The sequence below is a fragment of the Falco naumanni genome, chromosome 1 (genome assembly GCF_017639655.2).
Source record: "Falco naumanni isolate bFalNau1 chromosome 1, bFalNau1.pat, whole genome shotgun sequence".
Lineage (NCBI taxonomy): Eukaryota > Metazoa > Chordata > Aves > Falconiformes > Falconidae > Falco > Falco naumanni.
The window spans coordinates 71,370,396-71,392,108 of record NC_054054.1 but is presented as its reverse complement, the minus strand read 5'-3'; the positions used below and the strand labels follow the sequence as shown (position 1 = coordinate 71,392,108).

General features: G+C 42.8%; 1 long non-coding RNA gene across 2 annotated transcripts in view; it reads left to right on the top strand.

The window, feature by feature from the left end:
• The window catches only part of LOC121090474, a 42,130-nt gene that overhangs the window by 3,656 nt on the left and 16,761 nt on the right, over positions 1-21,713 (top strand). The window contains exons 2-3 of one of the 2 annotated variants that reach the window (XR_005828574.1): positions 12,984-13,078; positions 16,307-16,441. This is a non-coding gene — a long non-coding RNA (uncharacterized LOC121090474). Of the gene's footprint in view, positions 1-12,983; positions 13,079-16,306; positions 16,442-21,713 lie in introns of those variants that run through there. The other variant, XR_005828569.1, reaches the window with a different exon arrangement.

Genomic DNA, 21,713 nt, shown 5'->3' with positions numbered 1-21,713 from the left:
ACTTCGTTTTCTGCTTAGCAAATGAATGACCACTGATGAGGGGGCATTTTTTAGGTTTAAAATGAATTCTGAGATAAGAATTTCATAGGACCAAATGCAAGTGGTGATACAGTTTGTATTAGCCTTGGTAGAATTACATGCCATGTCCCATCTGGCAACATGACTTTAGCTTCCCACAAGAACAGCACAAAAATCTCTTCAATTAATTCATAAGTGCAAGTACTGAGTAATTGCTGTTGTGGCTAACACTGGTTAGTGGCTTTCCGGTGAGTATTAAGCTGCTTTTTCATATGAAACTTGGCTCTCAATACTGGATAATAATATCCTCTTGCAGGACCAACCCAACATCATTGTAATCTGATAACAGCAACGTTGTTAGGATGACTCACAAAGCATTAAGCGTGTCTATACATCTACAGTTAGAGGCTGAAATCTGAAGCTAAGGCATACCAAATAATAACCAATAACTAACTGCATTGTGTGATTTTACTTTCTCACAGGAATGTGTATCTGAGCCTTAATTTTCTTTTTCTAAATGCTTCTGGTGTAAGTATCCATTATTTCATGTGTTCTTAAAGTACGGATAACTATATAAAGACACTGCAAGTGGCATTCACTTTAGTTCCTACCAGCCTTGGGCAGGTTTTGGAACAAGGGTGATGTGAGCTACTAATTGGGATGCAAATTTCTTGGAGAGAACTACCAGGTATTAGCAATAATGGTCACAAAGTCTACTCAGCCAAACTCTACTGCTTGCAGTCTGCAAGCTGGTTTGTTCAAGATGAGCCCAGACAAGTCTTGCAGCAGTCTAAGCAGATAGACATGAAGACACAGCCTCAGAAGTCCCTTTGGAGCAAACATATGCAAAATGAGATATGCAGACCGTTAGTGCCAGAAACGCTACTTTGAAACGGTAGGGAAGAAATGCACCCTGCTGTTTCTTTCCTGTGAGAGAAATAAGGTTATTTATTGTGCCCTGCACCTCGAGCCAGGAGCTGCTGCCTCTGCTTCTTGTGAGAGGAAGGGGTGGGAGCGGTGGCATGCTTCCTCCCTCATGCTGTGCGGTCAAAGGCAAACGAGCAGCTGGGGCTGCAGCTGCACCATGGTGCTGCTTGGGGCAAACATCCAGAAACACAGCTCTGTTTCTGAAGTGCAGTGCCTCAGGAAGCCCATGTTCTGGAGCTTTTTACAGAGCTTTCTTATTAATTCCCCAACAAGTCTATACAACAATGAAGCAAGAAGAGTATGAAGTACCTGGTCCGTAGCTCACTGTCACACAGTGACTGCAGGTGTGGTTCCAAATGCTCTTGCATCCAAAATGGCTCCAAAGCACATTAACTGTAAGCTACTTCTTACAACCATTTTATACACAGGACAGTGATGGGGCTTAACGAGATAAAGCATATGCATTATTCTACAGAAGACACACAGATTTACAGTCCTGAATTAAGGGTGGCTACAATCAGAATATGGGCAGTCGCTTCCCCTTTCATTACTGGTGCTACAGGACCATGGTCATTAATACGGTATGGCACTGGACAAACTGCCAATTTTGGAACTATTCGCTCCCCAGACACAGTTTGTTGCTTGTGTATACCTGAAGGTTCTTGTGTAATTCTTGACAATTCTCTGTCCAAAAGGGCAACCGATGTTTATCCTGTGGCGGAGCACTATACGATTTTCATAAGTTAAGGTCCATTAGGTTTCTCAAGGCACTCTGAGTTGCTCTCAACCATTCTTCATCAAATAACACAGGACACCCTTGCTTCGCAGCTGGGAGGTTTAACATATGTTGTTTACTGTGTAATAGCACTCAGGAGAGTGAGGATTTCCTACGAGTGTGTTTTTAATGGTGACAAGATTTTCTGCAAATCCACCGTTTTAAGTAACCTTTGAGTATATTTCCCTTCAAGGGTTTTCTTTACTCAGCCTGAAGTCACCTGATCTTCCCCCATGCCTCCTCCTGTGCAGACTTTTTTTTTTTCCTGGGAGCTTGGATCAGAGTTGTCCACATAAACAATCCCTCAGGAATCAGCCTGGCATCTCTTTCCAGGCAGGACTGTAAATCTGTCAGAAGGTCAGGGAGCAGAAGCAAGAGGCAGGATGAGAGCGCACAAGACTGCGAATCTGGTTGTTGTAGTCTTTAAACACAAGTTGCAGTCACAGTGGTGGGAGGGGCAGCTAGCGCACCAATTAATCTCAGAGCTCAGCTTTTAGAAAAGCTTTCAGCCATGTCCTGGCCAAGAGTTGAGCTAAAAGCTGTTGCAGTAGATGTTTGGGCAGCCTGGTCAAGAGTTCAGCCCCTAGACCTCTGTGCAGGCAGGGCCTTAAATCCTTTTGCTGAGAACAGAGTGGCAAAAGCTGACTGTGCAGCAAGCTCCACTTTTAAATCTAAGCAATGTTTTTTCCATTGGTTTTTAATTCAAATGGCTGTAGGGATGCTGTGATTTGAAGGAACTCTGTATCATTGCATTCACAGCAGAGAGCTGATCCAAAACCCTCTGAGGAGAGGGATGAGGTGCTCAAGGGAGTCAGCACCTGCTGGAGGAGGCCCCAGATCTGCAGTGCAGTTGGGCTGCAGGCAGCCACCTCCTAACCTCTGGCGGGTACATGCATGCTCATCTGAGCTATGGTAATAGCAGTGGCAAAAGGGCTGCCATCTTTGCTGTGACAATTAACGTCTCCTCTCTGTCAGACCAGATGACAGAGTGTATCCAGGGCCTCTAACAGTTTTTAGGACTATAACAGGAGCTCTGCAAGTGAGCCTTCCCAAAGGAAGGGGTCTGATAATGTTTAACCTGACTTCCTCACAATTTTGTGTCTGGTTCTTCATATACACCTTCTCTACTCACATCTGACAACAGTTACCACATAGCAGGATCAAAAATACCAGTTTCTTTTACCTTTGGTATTGACACTTGATTTCTCAGACAGCTGCCACAGCAAACATAACACTTTTAATAGCACCAGTGAACAGGTATTTTACAGCAATATTCTGTGTAGTTTATATTGATGGACCTGCTTAGGAACAAGGTAAACAAAAGGTAAACACATTTTTTTAGACCTTCCCAAAAGCCATAAAACAGCAGTTCTAGAGACATTACAAAACCATGCTATGTTGTTAGAGCATTTTACTTCCCTAGTGTCATGGGAGGAATACACGATGCCTGTTGTAAGGCTACATCTTTAGCAGATAGTCCTCTGTGCTCAGTGATAGCATGCCATTTGTGACAGGATCAAGTAGCAGAAGATAAGACTCAAGCTAGCCACACGATTTCTCTACTTACTTGGGAATTCCTGCATTTTGAAGAGTTCAAAGAGGAGGTAAACTGGGTCCAGACTTTGTTTCTGGACTACTTCCAAGTGCAAGGTTACACTTCATAAATAACCTGTACATATTACCTTTCAGTCACCTTTAAAATAAAGGCACTTCAGAAAAACATAGCATTTACTTGTTTGCAAGTCCAGGACTTAAAAGTTCCAAGCCCTTCTTCTCTTTGTTATGTTAACAAAACCAGACATCCTCCTGCAGATGAGAATGGGGCAGCCACTGGTATTCTTGTTGGGTTGAACAATTACTTTCAAAATCTTCTTTTTCAGAGGCTTGTCATTGCTCTATGCTTCACTACTGATGTTTCTCTGTGAGTTTGGATGGGTGGAGTTCATTTTGATTTCTTGCTTTTCCTCTACCACCCTAATTACACCATCAGCTTTTTTTTGCTGTCATAGTGCTTTAAGAAAAGTGTGAGTGACTGATACCTGAGACAATATTTGGAAAAGAAATCCCACCCCAGGCTGATTTCTATATTCATCTCCATCTTACCATTTCATGTACCACCATCTTTAGGAACATCTTCAGCATATCTTCAGCCTCTCACAAAGCTGTTTAAGTGCCCTGATATTTCCAGGTTTGATATTTTAGATTATACTACCTTGGAGGCAGGGACTATGTCTTCCCCTTGTTCCTGCAAGTGGCAAGCACAAAAAGCTAGTGTTGCAACAGCAAAACAACTACAGTAATTTTAATTTAAAAACGTATCTCTGTTGTTTTGAACTCAAGGATACAAATGCATCTATTAACATGCAGTGTGGACCCAGTAAATATAAATAATGTATCTGAAAATGTGAAGAAGAGACTGATAAGGGAAAAAAGTGGTATCTTCAAGAAACAGATGCATACTTTGTCTACTCCTCTTGTCTGCTTTTGAAGTAAGCCACCTTGCTCTGTATAATGTGTCGGTCTGCAGTCATCAGGAAAGTTGACATTTTTCACTCTGTGAGCAAAATAATTTTACTTAAAGGAAAGCTAATTTTGCTCAGGACAGACATTTCTGCCCCAAATCACAGTGACATAAATGTCAGTGTGTAAGAGTTTTACAAATTTTATGTCACCAAATTCACCAGACCAAAATATGTGGCTGCTGTGTCATGACATCTCAGGACTTCATTATACTATATCCCAGTCTGAGTGATGAACTGTTAAATGTGTCACACTTATGCACACACCTATGAAATAGAAGACTCAACGAAAGTTGTATTACGTGTGTAATGTAATGGAAAAAAGAACAGGATGGGGAATTTTTTTTCTTTTTGTCTTGCAAAACATCTCATTTTCTTAGATATTTGCACAGCTCTTTCGGTGTGTTTGAAAAGTTTGAACTATTCATTATAAAGGTAAATCTGCGAAAAGCATCAGTTGTTTAAAAATATTAAGCTATAAAGGGGGTGGGCAGAGAGCTTACAACGAGTCCATTGTTCTGTTCTAAACACCGTCACTCCGGACTGGGAACAAAACTGAGAGCTGGACAAAAAGGAGGCCCAGCCATCTAGTGGTAAATAACGCTGACGTGCAGCCGCTGATGTCTGCCTTCCATGGGGATGCTCACAGGGCCCCCATGTGCTCCACAGAGAGAGCGAGCAAGGGACATGCCTCAGGTTTTGATAGGTGCAGGACTCAGCAGCAGTCAGATATCTAGGGAGCAAGCTAAAGTGCATAGGACCCTGCAGCCAAATTGGGAGAAAGGTTGGCAGGAGAAGTAACCATATCAAACACAAGGTTAGCTTTTGCTAGGTTGACAAGGAAGAGCTGCAGTCAGTGTTCTACACTATAGAAGTACACCTATTTACAGTTGCTTGCTTACAGTGTTTATTCAGACAGTTTTTTTTACAAAATGTATCTGTGTCCTTGCAAGCTTGTACTTGCCACCCTGCCTGCATCTGTACAGCAGTATTCAGGGGAAATTTTGGGCAGTTTTCCATAATTCCATAGCAGCATGTCCAGAAGATACACACAACAGAATGGCACAATGTGCTCAGGTCCCACAACACACAAGGAAAAGTTGTAAGCCAAACTGTCACAATTGAAACAAGAATGGTGCAATCAAACAGCTACACAAAGCCATATGTTTAGTCCGAGCTAGGGCAAAACACTTACCTACCAAATTTATTGAGACTGAACTGTTTCGTATTGTTACAAACTAATAGTTTAACCTTGGCAAGGCCTGAAGAGGCACCAAAATAGTAAACCATTAAATACTTCAAAGAAAGAATAAAAACCATACAATGCATATGCCTGAATACCTCTTGGTATTCAGCCCAGTATGCTAGAGCTCCCATTCCAAAAGTGATGTCAGTGCTTAGAATCTCATATCTCCTTGAAAACCAGTCCGATGCAAGTCCTGCGGGGCCTAGTATGCAATTTATTTAGGCATAGAGAAGAGGTATCCAGTGGAATAGCCTAAGCAGCCTGGACATTAAATGACCATTAGTTTAAATGTGAGTTGAACCTCAGTAAAAACATAAAGCCAGTTATCTGTTTGCCCAGCTATAGATGTAAGTGCTTCACTTAACCAAGTTTAAAGATACCACCTCTCTTACATTGTGATAAGCAATTGATTTCAGTCTGCATTTGTTAACCTATGGAGTAGCAGCATGATATTGAATTCCCTGTTGCTACATTTTGCTCCAAGCTATTTTGACTGCTGTTGAACTCTTTGAAATATCAAATTTTGTCCAAAGCACATCTCATTCTTGCCTTACACACTCATGAAACTGCATTGCAGGTTGTACTCAGCTTCAAAACACTAGGCTCAGTACAGTCATGGTTTTACCAGGTAAATATGGAATAATTCTGCAAAACTCCAAATAGTTACTTCATGCTGTTAGTGAGAATTTTTGTAACTGAAAACGAAGTTTTGTTCCAAGTAGTTGCTGCAGCGTGAACTGATTTTAGCAGACATGGTTGTTCCTTATCAGAAAACACAGTACTGGAGAGAGTACAGAGAATAATATTTCCCTTGAGGCAGGGGATATCCGAAGTCAGCTCAGTCACTCTTACTTGCTGACAGCCACTAGCGTAGAAAAGAAATATACAGCTGTTTCCTACTAGAATGGTATCAGCTACTATATATCAAACTCTCACTTCTATTTATATAATGTTTCGATTACCTACAGTGGCTAGCTAAAAATGCAGCGTCGGGAAGTGGGGGGGTGGACATCTGGTTGCTACTGTGAGGTGGTATTTACCACTGATTCTCCTAGCAAAAACTGGAAAGTAGCTAGGGATGCAAATTCATCATGAATGTTTTGTCTGGCTTCTGTTCTAAGGAGCATTTGGCCATGGAGACGTTGAATCTCCCAACGAGCATTTATGCTCATTTTCCATCTGGTCTTTACCAAACATGGTCTCTCACCTGGCTAACAGGAGGAACTAACTGCCCAGTGCCTGCAACACCGTGTTCCCTGGCAGGATGTCTGCCTCGCACCATCTGGCTTAGCCCCTCTGCTTTCACTGATAGATCACACCTGATATTTACTGTGAATCCTACATTCCCAAACTTTGAGAGCTGTCTGAAACCACAGACATTAGAAGGAAAATGAGCAGAAAAGCTGTGCTTTTTACTTCTCTGTTTTACCCACTGGGAAGCTGAGGCAACGCATAAGCTGTATTGGACTTTCTTACAGCCATCTCTGTAAATCAGTGCCCAGGTTTGCTGCCTGTTCCTGTACTCAGAAGTCAGTAAGAGGCTAGGACAGAGGGCTAGACATGAGCAGTCTGCTTCAAAATCTCTCAGTCTGCTTTTCCTTTTTTCCAGGTGAAAAGGAACAGTGTCCAAATCTGCATTCCTCTGCCATACGTTTTGGATATTCATTGGAACAGGGTTATTTTTTAACTACTTGAAACTGGAATTTAAAAGCTGCTGACTTAAGAAAAAGGAGTCAGGAAGGAGCACAACAGAGAAGGGAGCAATGTTCTTGGGCAGAAAAAATGGAAACAGCACCTCCTTCAATTTGTAAAACACTCACTGGGGTCAGGGTGGGGTGGTTTGGCAATGAGTACAAATGTACACAATCCTGTAGCCATTTGCAGCTGTCTGTATTCAGGGCACCACTGCTGTCTTACTTTCTACGACTCTGCAGGTTGCCTGCTGCGCTCTGCAAACACACTCCTCTCCTGTGGTTATTTTTGAAGCAGCTCCTTAGAACAGATGAACAGATGTCCTTATATATGTCTCTTCCCTACTACATAAATAACAGTTTACCTCATGCTCCCACCATCCTTTTGAACTAAATAAATAAAAAAAAAAAAAAAAAAGAGGAAGAGGAAAGACAGTATCCCTTCCCACTGGTGATTCCTGTTGTAGCTTTCATGGCAGTGTCACTCCACAACATGTGTTGCCCTCATGCCCTTCTTAGGGTGAACTACTGTCCTGATTTCAGATGGGATGGAGTTAATTTTCTTCTTAGTAGCTAGTGTGCAGTGCTGTGTTTTGGCTCTGATGCGAGAACAAGGTGGATCACACACTGATGTTTTTAGTTGCTGCTGGGTAATGTTCATACTAAGTCAAAGGATTTTCAGTTTCTGAGGCCTTTCCAGCCAGAGAAGCCTGGAGGGGCGCAGGAAACTGGGAGGGGACACAGCCAGGACAGCTGACCTGAACTGGCCAAAGAGGTATTCCATACCACATGACATCATGCTTGGTATATAAACTGGGGGAAGAAGGAAGAGGGGGACACGCAGCATTATGGTGTTTGGTTTTGAGTTACACGTGACAGACCCCTGCCTTCCTGGGGATGGCTGGACACCTCACCTGCCTGCCCATAGAAAGTAGTGAATGAATTCCTTGTTTTGCTTCACTTGAGTGTACAGCTTTTGCTTTGCCTGTTAAATTGTTCTTATCTCAACCCTCAAGTTTTGCATTCCTTTCTAATTCTCCTTGCCGTCCCTCTGGGGAGGAGCTGGAGGGAGCAGGTGGGCGGCTGCATGGTGCTTGGTTGCCATCTGGGGTTAAACCACTCCGCTGGGGACTGGCTGGGCATCGGTCAGTGGGTGGTGAGCAATTACATTGTCTATCATGTGTTCTCTTTCTTCCTTTCCCTTTGGATTTTATTCTTTCCCTCAATCTTTCCATTATAACTGTTATTGTCATTATTGTTCTTTCATTTTCATTCAGTTTCATTTATTAAGTTGTGCTTATCTCAACCCTTAAGTTTTACATTCCTTTCCAATTCTCCTTCCCATGCCTCTGGGTGAGGGGGGAGTAAGTGAGTGGCTGTGTGGTACTTAATTACCAGCGAGGGTTAAACCATGACAACTACAAAGGTTTCTTTCTGGCCTTCTTCCTTGCCCTTCCCAGGACTCTTCCCTCTTTAGTACCTTTCCAACTCTTTCCCTCTTCTCCTTCTCTTAACTTCCTGGAAGCACTGCAAACACCACAAGTCTCACAGAAACTTCTTCTTGAGTAATACTACCAAGGAAAGATCCACATAGACCAGTTACAATTTGTCCTCCTTGCATAGTCTTCCTGCAGTCAGCAGTACCATTGCTTGCCACCCAGGCACACCTGGTTTGGGCATCCGAGGCTCTTCTCGGGGAAGGAATGGTTCTTAACTATTTTGTCCTTCAATTCTCTTGGCAATACTAACATTGGTATATTCCTGAAGAAGTGAATTGAATGTGTGCAAAATGGGCTAGCTTGAGATGTATGGATGCTGACGTTTCCCTGTGAACCTGACAGAACCAAACCAGTAACACTAATAAGAACCAGTCCATCACATCACTGGAAAAAGCTGAATCAAACCACCATGCTTTCTCTTGGTCTCTCTTTAGAAACCAAGCCTGGCATATTATTGCCAGCTCTCAGAGGATCTGCTCTGCTGTCCCACAAAGCAGCAAGCCCCAGCTTGTACTTCTGGCTTCCAAAGAACGTGCAGAGAACAGCCTTAACTCCAAGATTATGTAACTTGTAAACATTTAGTTTTAGGTGTTGAATCTAGGGGAAGCAGCCAAGCAATCCATCAGCCTGTCCATTCCAATGATTAAAGTATGTGCTGAGTCATGGAAAAACATACAGAGTGAAATATCTTTTATAAAGTATTTGACCTGAATATTATTATCTGGTACCTTTTATGCGAAGAGGGACTGATTCTGCTAGCCTTGCTCAGAGTAGCCAGGAAGTATCCTTATGGGTTTAAACAGAACAGATCAATAAGGTACTTTTCATGAGCAGACAAAGCAAGCACAAGCCTGCAGAGGCAGAGCAATTACACAGGCCTACAACCTTTGAGCCCTTTGAGATGTGAAATCCCAGCTCAGAGCAAATCAATAGGAGTTTAGCGATTTTGGCTGGGGGTGGAGAGCTTTAACCACACAGCTTATTGGGCAATGTTCCTACCAAAGTACAACACAAGACCAATCTGCAAAGCCAAGAGCTTGGAACAAGAGAATTTCCCCCTGTAGCCAAGGCCCTATGTATGATCACCAATGAATGCCACTGGACGCTAAAACAAGATATACTCTATAAAATGCAACATCTCAGAGACAGTCCTGGTGGCGTAATAGCATTCCCAAATGGCTGTTTTAGCACTGTTGCCAACAAGACCTCTGGAATGCCAAACAAGGGTTCAGTAATTGCTAATGCCGCTGGGTTATATTTGCTCCTTTCCAGGTGACTGAAAAATTATCAGACTGTCCATTTCTACTCCTCTTCTTTGCCTGATGTCTCTGAGACCAATATCCTACAATCTGGGGTGTCTGCAGCAGCTTTGTTACTGGTGGCATAGGGGTTATAGACATGCCATAATGTAGGGGCAGATTTAAATTGGACTCACAAGGTTTGGAACTTCTTTTTCTGTTTGTATTTTATTTATTTTATTCTTTCTTTTTTTTTTTTACCATGGTCTCTTAACAGCTGTGCTCCCCCTAATGCTGGAAAAGGAAAATAGGTCTTCTGCTAGTCGGTACTAAGAGGAGATTCAAAGATGCTTCACACACAGACAGGCCTTTCACACCCTGCGGAGGTTTTTAGCCTTATATTACATCTCCCAGCATGATTTGGCCAACAGAAGAAACAGAGAATGTGTGTTGCCCGCTAGGCACAACTCTGTGCTACACTGTAAACTATTACACAGTTGTATTTTAACATGGAAAATGGATCTCAGTTGTGATTTCGGGAAGAAGTCGTTGGCTCAACTGCTCAACAGTGGGAAAGGGAAAGCTTTAGCTGCTGCTCTGCCAAACAAAACAAAAACCAAATCCAGTGTGACATGAGCGTGGAGATGCACATTGAAGTTACACTACAAGGTTCCAGATAGTAGATGTGCTAAAAAAAGCCCCCACACCCAAATGCAAAACCAAAATAAAATAAATTAATTAGAGGAGACAAAGTAAGATCAAACATCCTCACCCCAAGAGCAGCTACGGTGGGGCACACACAGGCTTCAGCACCCTTTCGCTGGCACATGGAGCCCATGGGTAGCGGTACGAACACGGTTACACAGAGCTAAAAGGATGCACTGACCAAGGGTCAGGTCATGGAACAAGAACATGTTTCCTTTTCATGGGCTGCAGGGTGGGGGTGGGCTCACTGTGGAAGCCACCAGAAGGCCTGAGAAACACTCAGTCCAGCTGTGGTACAGCATCCTCCATCAGAAACACTGAGGCTCTTAGCACGTTGGTGGGGCAGTGAAGGAGACCAAGGCAGTGCAGACCTCTCTGTGTCCTTACCCGCTGCAGCAGGCAGGGGCTTAAAATCCCCCACATGCCTGTTTCCATTACAACTGAAAATAAATAGCTCACTGTCAGCGCAGTACAGGAGAGGGGAAGGAGAGCACCAACAGGACATTCTCTTTAGGGAAATAGGCTGAAGATGGTGGACAGCAGCACATGACACTTGCTGTTGCTGGTCCTCCACCAGCTCTAGGACATGCTTCCCCATCTCCACCCAGGATGACACTTCCTCCCTCCCACCACAGCCCAGACATCACCACTCCCATACAGCTATCCTGGCAGCTGGGAGGTTGGGCCAAGAAAACTCATCCAGGGTGGACATGACACCGTGCTTCTGGCAATGGAAAGAGCTTGCTGCAGGTCATGTATGCTTTCACCCTGCCACAAAAGCCCAGGCCACCTCCTCCAGACACATTCTGTGCCCTACAGCCAGCAGCTGAGAAAAAAAACCCACCAAAACAACCTAGTGCTGTTTTAGTTAATTTTAAACCAGTGAAAGCTGATTATTGCTTAGCAAGCCTAATCCATGCCTGCTCTCTAAATACAGAGAGAAAAGTGTGTATGTTTTCCCTTATATAGCAAAGAACACTAGGACAAGAATCTCTTTAGGAATTATGACTCAGAGGACTTGATGAAAGCTGTCCAGTTTGATCCTTTTTCTTTCAAACTACCACTGGAGCCAGAACTTGAAATTCTGCTGCACTAAAGCTCTCAGCAGCATGGTCAGCTGTGTGCTATCAGCACTCCAATACTGCAGGCTTACTCACACATTGAAAAAAATATTCCTGCATATCAGCAGCAGTAAATTTCAGAAGCAACAGCAGCAGCCAACAAAAAATAATGGAAACCTAGGTGCCCACGACAGCAAGAACAAAGGTTTAGCAATACATGTCATGCTGACTGCATCAAACCATGGGCAACAGATGTGCTTTGACACCAAATCCTCTTTCTTCACATTTAGGTGTATTAACTGTTTGAGCGAGGGCTTCCTCCCACATACTTATTTTCTATCTCCCTTAATGCGTGGCATTCTGCCACCAGAGAGCAAATTACGTTCACCTTCTTCGGGTCACAAAACAACTCCAGCCATGCTTGAAGCTAAGCAGTCTCTACACTGCCACCACCTCAGTCTTACATCAGTTGAAGCTTATTTAAAGGCAGCAGACATCAAAGCCTTGTCAAGGAAAACATTCCTCTTGCAAAAATTGCATAGTGAAAGGCAAGGGCAGGCAGTTACAGTCCACAGATCTTCCAAAAGAATTTGGAGTGAGGAGCAGAATTGTGCTGAAATGAAAGCAATGCAAGGAGGCTGCTAGGTTGCCCACATCCTCTGGAGACAGGGTAAGGTAGTAGCTTCATCTTCAACCACCTCTGTCTTGGCCCTCTGGCAATAAAGCCAAGAGCAAGGAGCAATACCTACACTCTGATTCCCCTTCTCTTTCTGCAGATGGCAAATACTCCAATTTTCAGATTGCTTTTATGCCTCCCCATGCTTTATCACAGCAAATACTTGCAGAGCATGCAGTGCTTCTCTGTTCAACCTGTTCTGAGCTGCCTCCTTCTTAGACCCAGATCGTTCCTTCAGCCTACTCTGCATTGTAGCCTTTGCTTTTCTATTTGCATGGCTTGCTGCAGGGGGTGTGGGGTGTTGCTCTCCTTACCTCCCTACGGTAGTGAAACCTGACAGGTTTAACCTAAAGCCATAGCTTCTCTTACTGCTGTCACTGTAATGAGAAACAGATCTCTACTCAGAGTTTTCATCATAGATGCATACCAGATAAACTTGGCCCATCTGTATAAGGTTGAATGACAGTCATAAAATACTTGAGTCCCTTCAAATTTGACCTACAATACAATTTTTAAATAGTATGAATACTAGTAAAATTGCACCAGCATGACCTCATAGGTCTGTATAATCACTAGATGAAAAAGCATATATTAATATTGCAAGGCTTAAAAACTGTTTCCGATACAGATTGAACAGAGTTAATGGACACAGCAGCTCCATGGATCCAGTTGCACTCCGTCCTGATGCCTTTTGTGGAGGGATGGACATCTTTTCTAGTACAGGTGAGATCTATAAGAATAACCCTTTGATAAGCATCACCCAGACTGGCCTGTAAGGAGCTTTGTTTGTTATTTCCTTGCAAACCAAAGCAGTGATTCCGATGAGAATGAAATAATGAGCATCTGGGGCTTCATGACATTCAGTGATGGTGAAAAAAAATGCAGATGGGTGCCACCATCAGTAACAAGATGTTGTAAGTGTTTGTTCATAAGTGTGTAAGTGCTTTCCTTTAAGGGCAGTCATACACCAGAGCAGTACTAGTCTGCCACTGAGAGCTTTGCTCCCCTACAGACATGAGCATCTTCTTATCATCTTCAGTGCAGTTGCTTTATCATTATCAGCAGGGCCCACACCAAATTATTTGCAGAGGGGCAGGCTGGTCAGGTTATCTGGCAGCTTTAAAGCTGTCTTTCTGACAAATACCACATGTTCTGCTCTAGCAAGGAGCTAACCCTTACTTGGAACAGTAAAACAAACCTAGTGGTAAATAAAACTAAAGTCAGATCCAATTAATATATCCGAAGGTAAGCCTGGTAGCATCAAGCAGCCAGGTGAGTTTGACACTTGTATTTCCACAAAATACTGACAGTGGCTGCAGATCACATCTGTTATCTGCTGTATGGCCCTGCACCCACAGGAGCCATGTGCACTGTAAAAGCAGGCCTTGTCTGTGGTTGTGAAAAAAGGTGTGATCTTAGTTGATATTGTCTAAGGCAAGATAACTAATGCAAGGTAGGTGAAAGAGCAAGTCAGCTGTATTTTTAACAAGAGCTGACAGGATGAAACAACTGATCAGCACCATGCAGTGCTCAGCCCAGTGTGACCCATACCAAAACTACAAACAGCTCTATCCTTGATAGGATACGAACTATCACACACCAACACCACCTTTTTTCCCCAAGCACATATGTGTCCACAAAGTCAGAGCAGGAAGCATGTCCTTCCCCCCTTGGGTAAACCCACCTAAAGACATGGAAAATCTGTCGCTATAACTTTTTTGTGAAGCCATTTCGTATGGCAGATGTACATTTGCAGAAGGCCATCCTGTGACAGATACCACAAATAATTGCCTGGGGGACAAAACACATTAGTCTTGTGATTTCATGTCCCTTTTCCATTGCCTTTCCATGGGCACGACAGAGTTTTAACCTGACCAGTTGCAAGAAGAAAATAAGCTCATCCACAGTACGCTCACATTTAAGTAGTGTATTATATCTGTACCTGTAGTCCCTTAGCAGCAGTGGCAGCCTCCAGCGCAAGAATGCCTAACCACATTTAGGGAAAATTATAGAGCAACAACAGGCCATGCACTTTGTGCACAATCCCTGAAGTCAGTGAAAATTTGTGTACACTCTCAGTGACACCTGGCAGCAAAGGAACTGTTCAGATTGTTTTAATAAGATGTTATGCACAGAGTCAAAAAGCCAAAGTCCTACACTTACAGTACCAGAAACCTGAGAATCAGAAGCCAAATTCTTTCCCTTATTGTCAGCCCAAAGGCTGACACAGCAGATTCAGCGACAAGCACAGCTGAGCACCGGCAGTGCCTACAGGACTTCTTCAGTCTTACCACCTTGCTCAAAAAGATGCCATTCTGCTTTGAACCTTCATTAAAGAACCAGGCTGAGCTGTCAGCATGACTCAGCAGCAGTCACATCCAGTTTTCACATTTAGCTTTTGAATCTTGTGCACAGAGTTTATCACTGCATTACAGGTCTCAGGAAACTAAGATAGTAAACACAGCCTATGCATTACATCTAGGTCCATAACACAAACAGAGTTACTTCAATTAAACCTGAGGACCGAAATAAAATGCAAACTGGATGTATCTAAAAATCTTACACTCTTCCTCCTATTACTATTTTTTTTTCAAAGGAAATTAGATACCTGCCTGGAATTTTCTGTTATTTAAGCTTGTCTTCTATCACTTCTTGAAAGATTTTTTACATTCAAATTGTAAAGGGATACAAAAGTATGATAAAGAAGCTATTATGTGGAATGGCTGGTATTTTTGTAAGCTTAAGAAAAGTTTTAATAATAGATTACAGTAGAGAGGTGTGGAAGTGTATTTTATGGAGGCAAGATGAGGAATATTCATTAAAATTCCCTTATTGGTAGAACTTGTACACAAATAAAGCATGATTGGTTTTGGAAATATTTCTATCTTCAACTAGATTTGTCTAGGAAGGATTTCAGGAGGCAACATGATACGAAGTCTGATAAGGCATTTCTTTGGCAGAGAAAAATTAACAGTTCTGCATAGGACAGTTGTAACAATTACACCAGGGTCAGGCTTGTACTCCTTTGCAGACACAGAGTCTCTCAAACATGGAAACTATGCACCTGAGATTCAGGCTCTAGTAACAGGGCAGATTCCCTAAAAAGTAAAATGAATATCCATGAGAAAGTGAAGGGTTTGTACATATGAGTATTTATCAGCAACAGTAGTTCTTTCCTTTTTACAAGCTTCACCATGAATTCATTTATTGTAGAACAATCAAAGCAAAAAAAAAACCCCAAACACACCACCAAAAAACCAAACAAAAAACCCTTCCCCTCAAGTGCAGTTCTTGGTCTGCAGAGCCCAGAGGGAGAAGGGAACATATGAAACTCACTCACAGTGACAAAGATGAGTTTACATGGTGAGTCATATCTCTTACTACTTCTGTTTGACAACAGAGTTGAGCCAGCTAAGCCTGACTTCCCATGGCAAAATGCGTGATGCGAAAAATTAAGCTGGCTTTGTTTATGGCCATTTTATTTATTAGGTCACAAGTTTCCTTAGTAATCAAGAACCCATGGTGCTGTTTGCAAATAGCTAACACAACAGGCACAAGCACAGGAGAGAAGGTTCCTTTGCAAGTGTACACCATTTGAATTTGCTTATTTTTGACTGAAAGAGGACATGCAGCAGCAAAGTGAAAAGCACCAAGGAACGATGGACAGCTCTGCCAAGTGAAATCCAGTCTTAATGATCTGACTACTACCAGGGTCAAAAAATAAAGCTTGTACCTGAAACAAACCTGGTCCTCTTTATGAGGTGAGGTGGACTTGGAGAGTGGCAGCCGGTACTGTTTTGGAAAAGTGCTGCTAATTATCAGAAAGAGCTGCTTCTTTGAATTCAAAATCAGATTTTGTGCTTCTGTAATTCCATTCTTCTTAAGGCACAGTCTGCTAAATTGCACGACTGCTATTTACATACAGTAACTGTATGGTTTGCATTGCCCTAGGTCAAAGGAGTTGTTAACCAGATTTCCAGCACTCAGCAACTGAACAACCCAACAGAAGGGAAGACACAAACTAAGCTGTAAACAGGATGGGTAGAGAGCACAGTTTAAAAAAAAAAAAAAAATCCAAAGCAAGGATCAGTATCTCCACCTTCTTTTGTTAAGTGGTAGTGCTGGCATGTCTGCCACCAAACTGAATTGGAAAGGGAGGCTCAGAGACAAGCGACTACAGGGGATGATGCAGATGGAACTGCCTCCTCGCAAGGCATTGCTATGCTGGAAATCCAATTGCTGTGAGAACATCTAAGGCCAATTCTATGAATTTGTTCAAAGGGATTCACCAAATTAACAGAGACACATCAGTCAGTACCTATTAAACGTGATAGTCTAGGTGCAGGGTTTTTTGCCAGAAGTTGGCAAGGTGTCCCAGAAGAAAGATCACACTATACATCTTTCATTTCTTAAGCTGTTATCTAATCATCTGTCATTAGTCACTCTTGGAAACAGGACATAAACTTAGGTCAATATTTTAACCAAGTCAGTATATAGGAGGATACCTTTTCCTGTCAGCCCCAAGTTTAAAATAACCACGGTCAAGAATACAGTATGTGCCAGAGGAAGGCAAACAGCAGCACTCCTGGCTCCCAAGCAAGCCAGAAAAGCAACTGTCTGCATGAAATGCTCCAAGCAATAAAGCATCTGTTTTGTAGCTCTACTAGCAGAAATGAAACCCCTGTGTTTGGAGGAGTTTGTTTTTTAAGCTGTCTCCAAAGAATAAACAGGCTCTGGATTTCATCACATGGAGAAAAGTAAAGCATATCCCTTTTTTAGTGACGGTCTATGGAACATTAGTTTAATAAGAGAAAACTCCTGTCAGCTCAGTCTACTGTTGTAGTTACACGTAGTTCATTTTTCCTACTTATACCACAACCTATAGTCATAGATAACAATTAACCATATGAATAAAAATATCATAGTTTTGTCCTCCTGAACTGAAGGGAAATAGTCTCATCAAATAATGCTGAAAACTGCTATCAACGCTTTCAAAGGCATCTACCATGGGTTGAGTTACCTTTCTAACCAGGACAGCCACAGAGAACTGCTGCAACTATGGCATTTTGTGACTTGGACTGTGACATGGCACAAGAACCTTTTCTGTAACACTTAATTTTCCTCTTGCACATCTCATGTTGCTGGGTAAAAGAAACAAGCTCTCTGAAGGGCTCAGTGCAAAAGCCACCTGCAGGGGGATGTGGCATGAGCTGAAGTCTGTTGATTTTTCCAGGTGTTTTTTTTTTTTTGTTTTTTTTTTTTAAGTCCTTGCTGGGGCAGATATGAACAGCTGTATAGGTAATCACAGTGAAGATTTTACATGATCCTAAATGATAAACACAAAACCAACTGTTGGGAAAAGGGCAGGCATTGTTGATTTCTACCTTGCTTCACCTGTGCTTTTTTAGTGGAGTTCCATTTGGGACATGCTGCCTTCTGCCATAGTGCAAAATGTTTACCTCTACATGTTTACCACTTGAGATTTTCCATGTTACTATTTTATTACTGCTTGAGGGCACATGATAGCTGGAGGCCAGCACCTGGAGAATGTGCTCTTGCAAGTACTTGAATTACCATCCCATCATTTCAGGCAGGAAGGAGGTGGGAACAGGCCCAGCTGGTAAGCCTTTCCAAAGCCTTTCGCACACCTGGTGAAGCTCTCAAGCGCTCCTGTGTGTGATCCACAGCCTGCTGCAGGGAAATACATGGCCATGTTCCCTCAGCAGCTCAGCTCTGCTTTGTGCATGGAAGGGAGGATGCCCAAAAGCCAGGGGTGGCACTGGAGTCAGTCAGAAAGGGAGTTTGTAGTCCAGCTGGACTGGAGCTGTTCTAACCTATGCCCTTGGCATACCATCTCCCTCCTGCTAGATCTTCCTAATACCTGCTAGTTCTGTGTGACTGAGGAGTTCCTTTATCCAGGGCAAAATTCTTAAGCCACACGTTCCTATCCCTGCCCCTTTTTATAGTCTTTGCAGCAAAATCTTGACCACAACAAATGGTCCCTGTGTTGTTTGATGACAAAGCACAAAAGAAACTTTGCTGAAGGGGGTAAAAAAACCCCCCAAAGGCTAAGTTTAAGCTGTTACCCATGCAGAAAAGTTGTTGACAATGTACTCAGAACAGAACAGACCAAATAAACTTGAAGCTACAAGGCTGAAATCACTGGAAAACAAGAACTCAGTTGTCAGTGTTCACTGATTATTTTTTTTTAAATAACAAAAATCACTAGGTCTCACTATTGAAACAAAAGTTTTAAGTAGCAGCTTAGCTGAATTGTTTCCCCTTCTACAAGATCTCAAACTCAACTGAATGTTCCTGCTGTAAAATATCACAAGGACAGAGGCAGAAGACAGATAGGGAAACCCATGGGACTGCATTTTCTACCCCAGTACTCCTCACACAGACACAAAGACCTGGGTGGACTTACGCAGACTATCAGGAAGTCCCATAAACTTACTTTTCTCTGCCTTTCCTACATTCAGGTCACCCCAGAGCTAACATCTGAGAAGCACATTAGACTAATGCTAGGGCAAGCTCTGTCCTGAGAGCAGAAGCCTTTTATTTTCTGGCTGAGTACTGATGTTTACACAAGGACTTTGCCTCACAGAACTGCAAGCTTCTTTCCCCCTCCATTTAATTTTCCACAGTTAAAATGCCTTTACAGTCAATTGTTTCAAGCTCAAGGCATAGCTCAGACTACAACCTGGAGAACAAATTGCCCTGTTCAACAAAACCATTTCACAAACTCCAATTCTTCTCTGCTTTATTAAGGGATCACCATGGGCAAATCAGAAAAACTTGAAACACTGCATTAAGGTAAGCAACTGGTAGAATTGTTACATACCTCACAGAGCAGGGTTTGACACCAAGGATGAGTTGTAAAACTTACTCAATCTCCATCATGTCAGATACCAGGTTCAGCATCTGCCTAGGGCCCAGGTAAATGCTTTGGCTCAGCTGCCTTCTATTTGTCTTTGTTACCATCATTAATAATCCTTTTCTCACTGGAATTAATGTTGGGATGCTACTTGCTTGCTGTACACACTGGCATAAAAACTGCAACATGAGTCATCCATCCCCTGATGCCATGAAAAGGTATGCAGCGTTCGCACATGCTACGCCTCTGAGCTGTTTTGAAACTTCAAGTCCAGTAAAGGAGTTTTTATTGCTTATAGCCCAGCAGCTGTATTTTAACTAGGCAAAAGGCTACCTGAAGAGAAAGTGCACAGCAAAAGCAGCTGGGAGAAGCCCACTGCCTGAGGCACTCTGGCTGGCACAAAAATGCTGCACACGCAGCTCCCCTCGTGCCAGCAGATGCTGTGCTGCTGACCGTGTCACACAGACAGCTCTCCTGCTGCTTGAGCAAAATTGTGCCAAATGTAAAAGTGCAGCTTCTCTGAAACATGCAGAGTGAGGTATGAAATGTTTTGTTCAGAGCCATTTAGGCTCAGACCTATAGAAAGGAGGAACTGTAACATTTAGGACAAAGTCTATAGATTTTAATAGTATATTGGGTTGGCCTCTTAGATTCAGCAGGAGCTGTTCCACAGCTGTTTCACAGCTGAGCAATAGGTTCAGTGTCCTTTGGCACACTCCTGTGAGCCTTCTCCTCTATCTGCTACTGGACATCCCCCCAAAGATGACATTCACAGGCACAACTGAAAGGTTATCCTGTTATCCTAACTACACGCATTCTCCATTTTAATGCCACAGCTCAGTTTTGGGGGAAAAGAGAAAAAACCCCAACCTTAAATAGATGTACCAGGCAGCTAAGAATCTCTTCTCTCCTCCAGGTGAGCCAAGCCAGCTGCAGCCAGCCCAGCCTGCACGTAGGTGCCTTAATCAACATGCTGTTCAAGAACTGTTTGAATATTTTAGTGCTCTGCCAATATGATTATCATTAAGCACAGCTCAACAATGCTTTGTAAATCCTCTGAAACTGTTATAAAATAGGCAAAAACAAAGCCTCTCAAAACGGACACAACACAGGGCAGAAACCGTGCTTCTCCAGCCAGAAGTATACTCACGCATAGCTAAGTGTCCATACAAACCTTGCTAACTCTGTCCCCAGCACTGCAAGGCACAGCAGCTAGGGACAGCCAGCAAGTGATCTCACTGCAAACAGCTCATGCTGCCAAAGCGTTTTACTCCCATCCTGACACACACCAATTCTGCTGCACATTCCAGCAACTGCTTCCTTGAGGGGCAGGAAAACAGAGCTAGACTAGGGCTGAAACCCTAACATAAACCGTGTTATAATGAAAGTATACACAGGGCAGTGTTTCAGAAAAGCTAAGTCTGTTACTCAAACCTAGAAAAACTTGAAAACGTGTAAGACTGAGTTGCCTCAATATGGCTTTACTAGAGATGACCCTAAACACCATACTCTTCAGTGCAATTAAGATGTAGCCTCAAGAGCATAAATGAGAAAAGGTTGTTAGAGCTGCATTGAATTCAGAGTTAACCGCGTTCCAGCAGAACACCTAGAATTCCACAGGAATACTCATCTTAGACTGTATCACAATATTAAAAGCCACAAGGCAACAGTTAGTGCAGTAACATCAGGTGCACCAGATCCGGGAGCACATTTCTACACTGCAATATAAATATAGCTGGTGAAGATTACCTCAGAGGGTAGAAGTGAAAACCTCATCTCTCAGTCCTGGAGCTTACTGAAGATAGCACATAAAACTATAGCAAGAACTTACAAAACACAACCAGCTTCCAGCTGCTGAGAGCTGTGTCTTGGGGCACCCCCTCAGCAATAACCACTGTGCACACTGCAGGGACAGACCTGCTGCACACACATGACTGTGGAAGGCAACATCTGAACAGCACCCCAGCTAAAAGCAAACAATAGCCAAGGAAAAGCATCAAAACTGTTAATTCTTCCTTCATCATTTTTACATTTCACACAAATGTAAAAGAACCATTTCCTGCTTAAGAAATCATCTATATCCAAACAGGATTTTTGGGGGGTTTTTGCAGTACATTCTTGTAACAGTTCACTGCTGTTGCAGCTTATGACTAGTCTGCTATTACAAACCCTCAAAACACTGGTAAACCCCTAGTTTAATGAAGGTCAAGCAAGACAAATCCACATGGCCCAAAGTCACATTTACAAACTTAAGAAAACATTACATTGAGGATTTGTGTCTACTTTTGCAATAAAGGAACAGCAGTTCCTTGCAAAGGGAATTGACCCTAAAATTGCATTGCTTTTCAGCTAAACCTGTTGGTCCTTGCATCTACCTTCAGTTTTTTCTCCCCAGAATACCTCTGAACAATCCTCATGGCCTGAGAAAAATCCAATCTCAGTTCTGCCCTTTATGCCCACCTCACCCCTGCCCCACAGTTT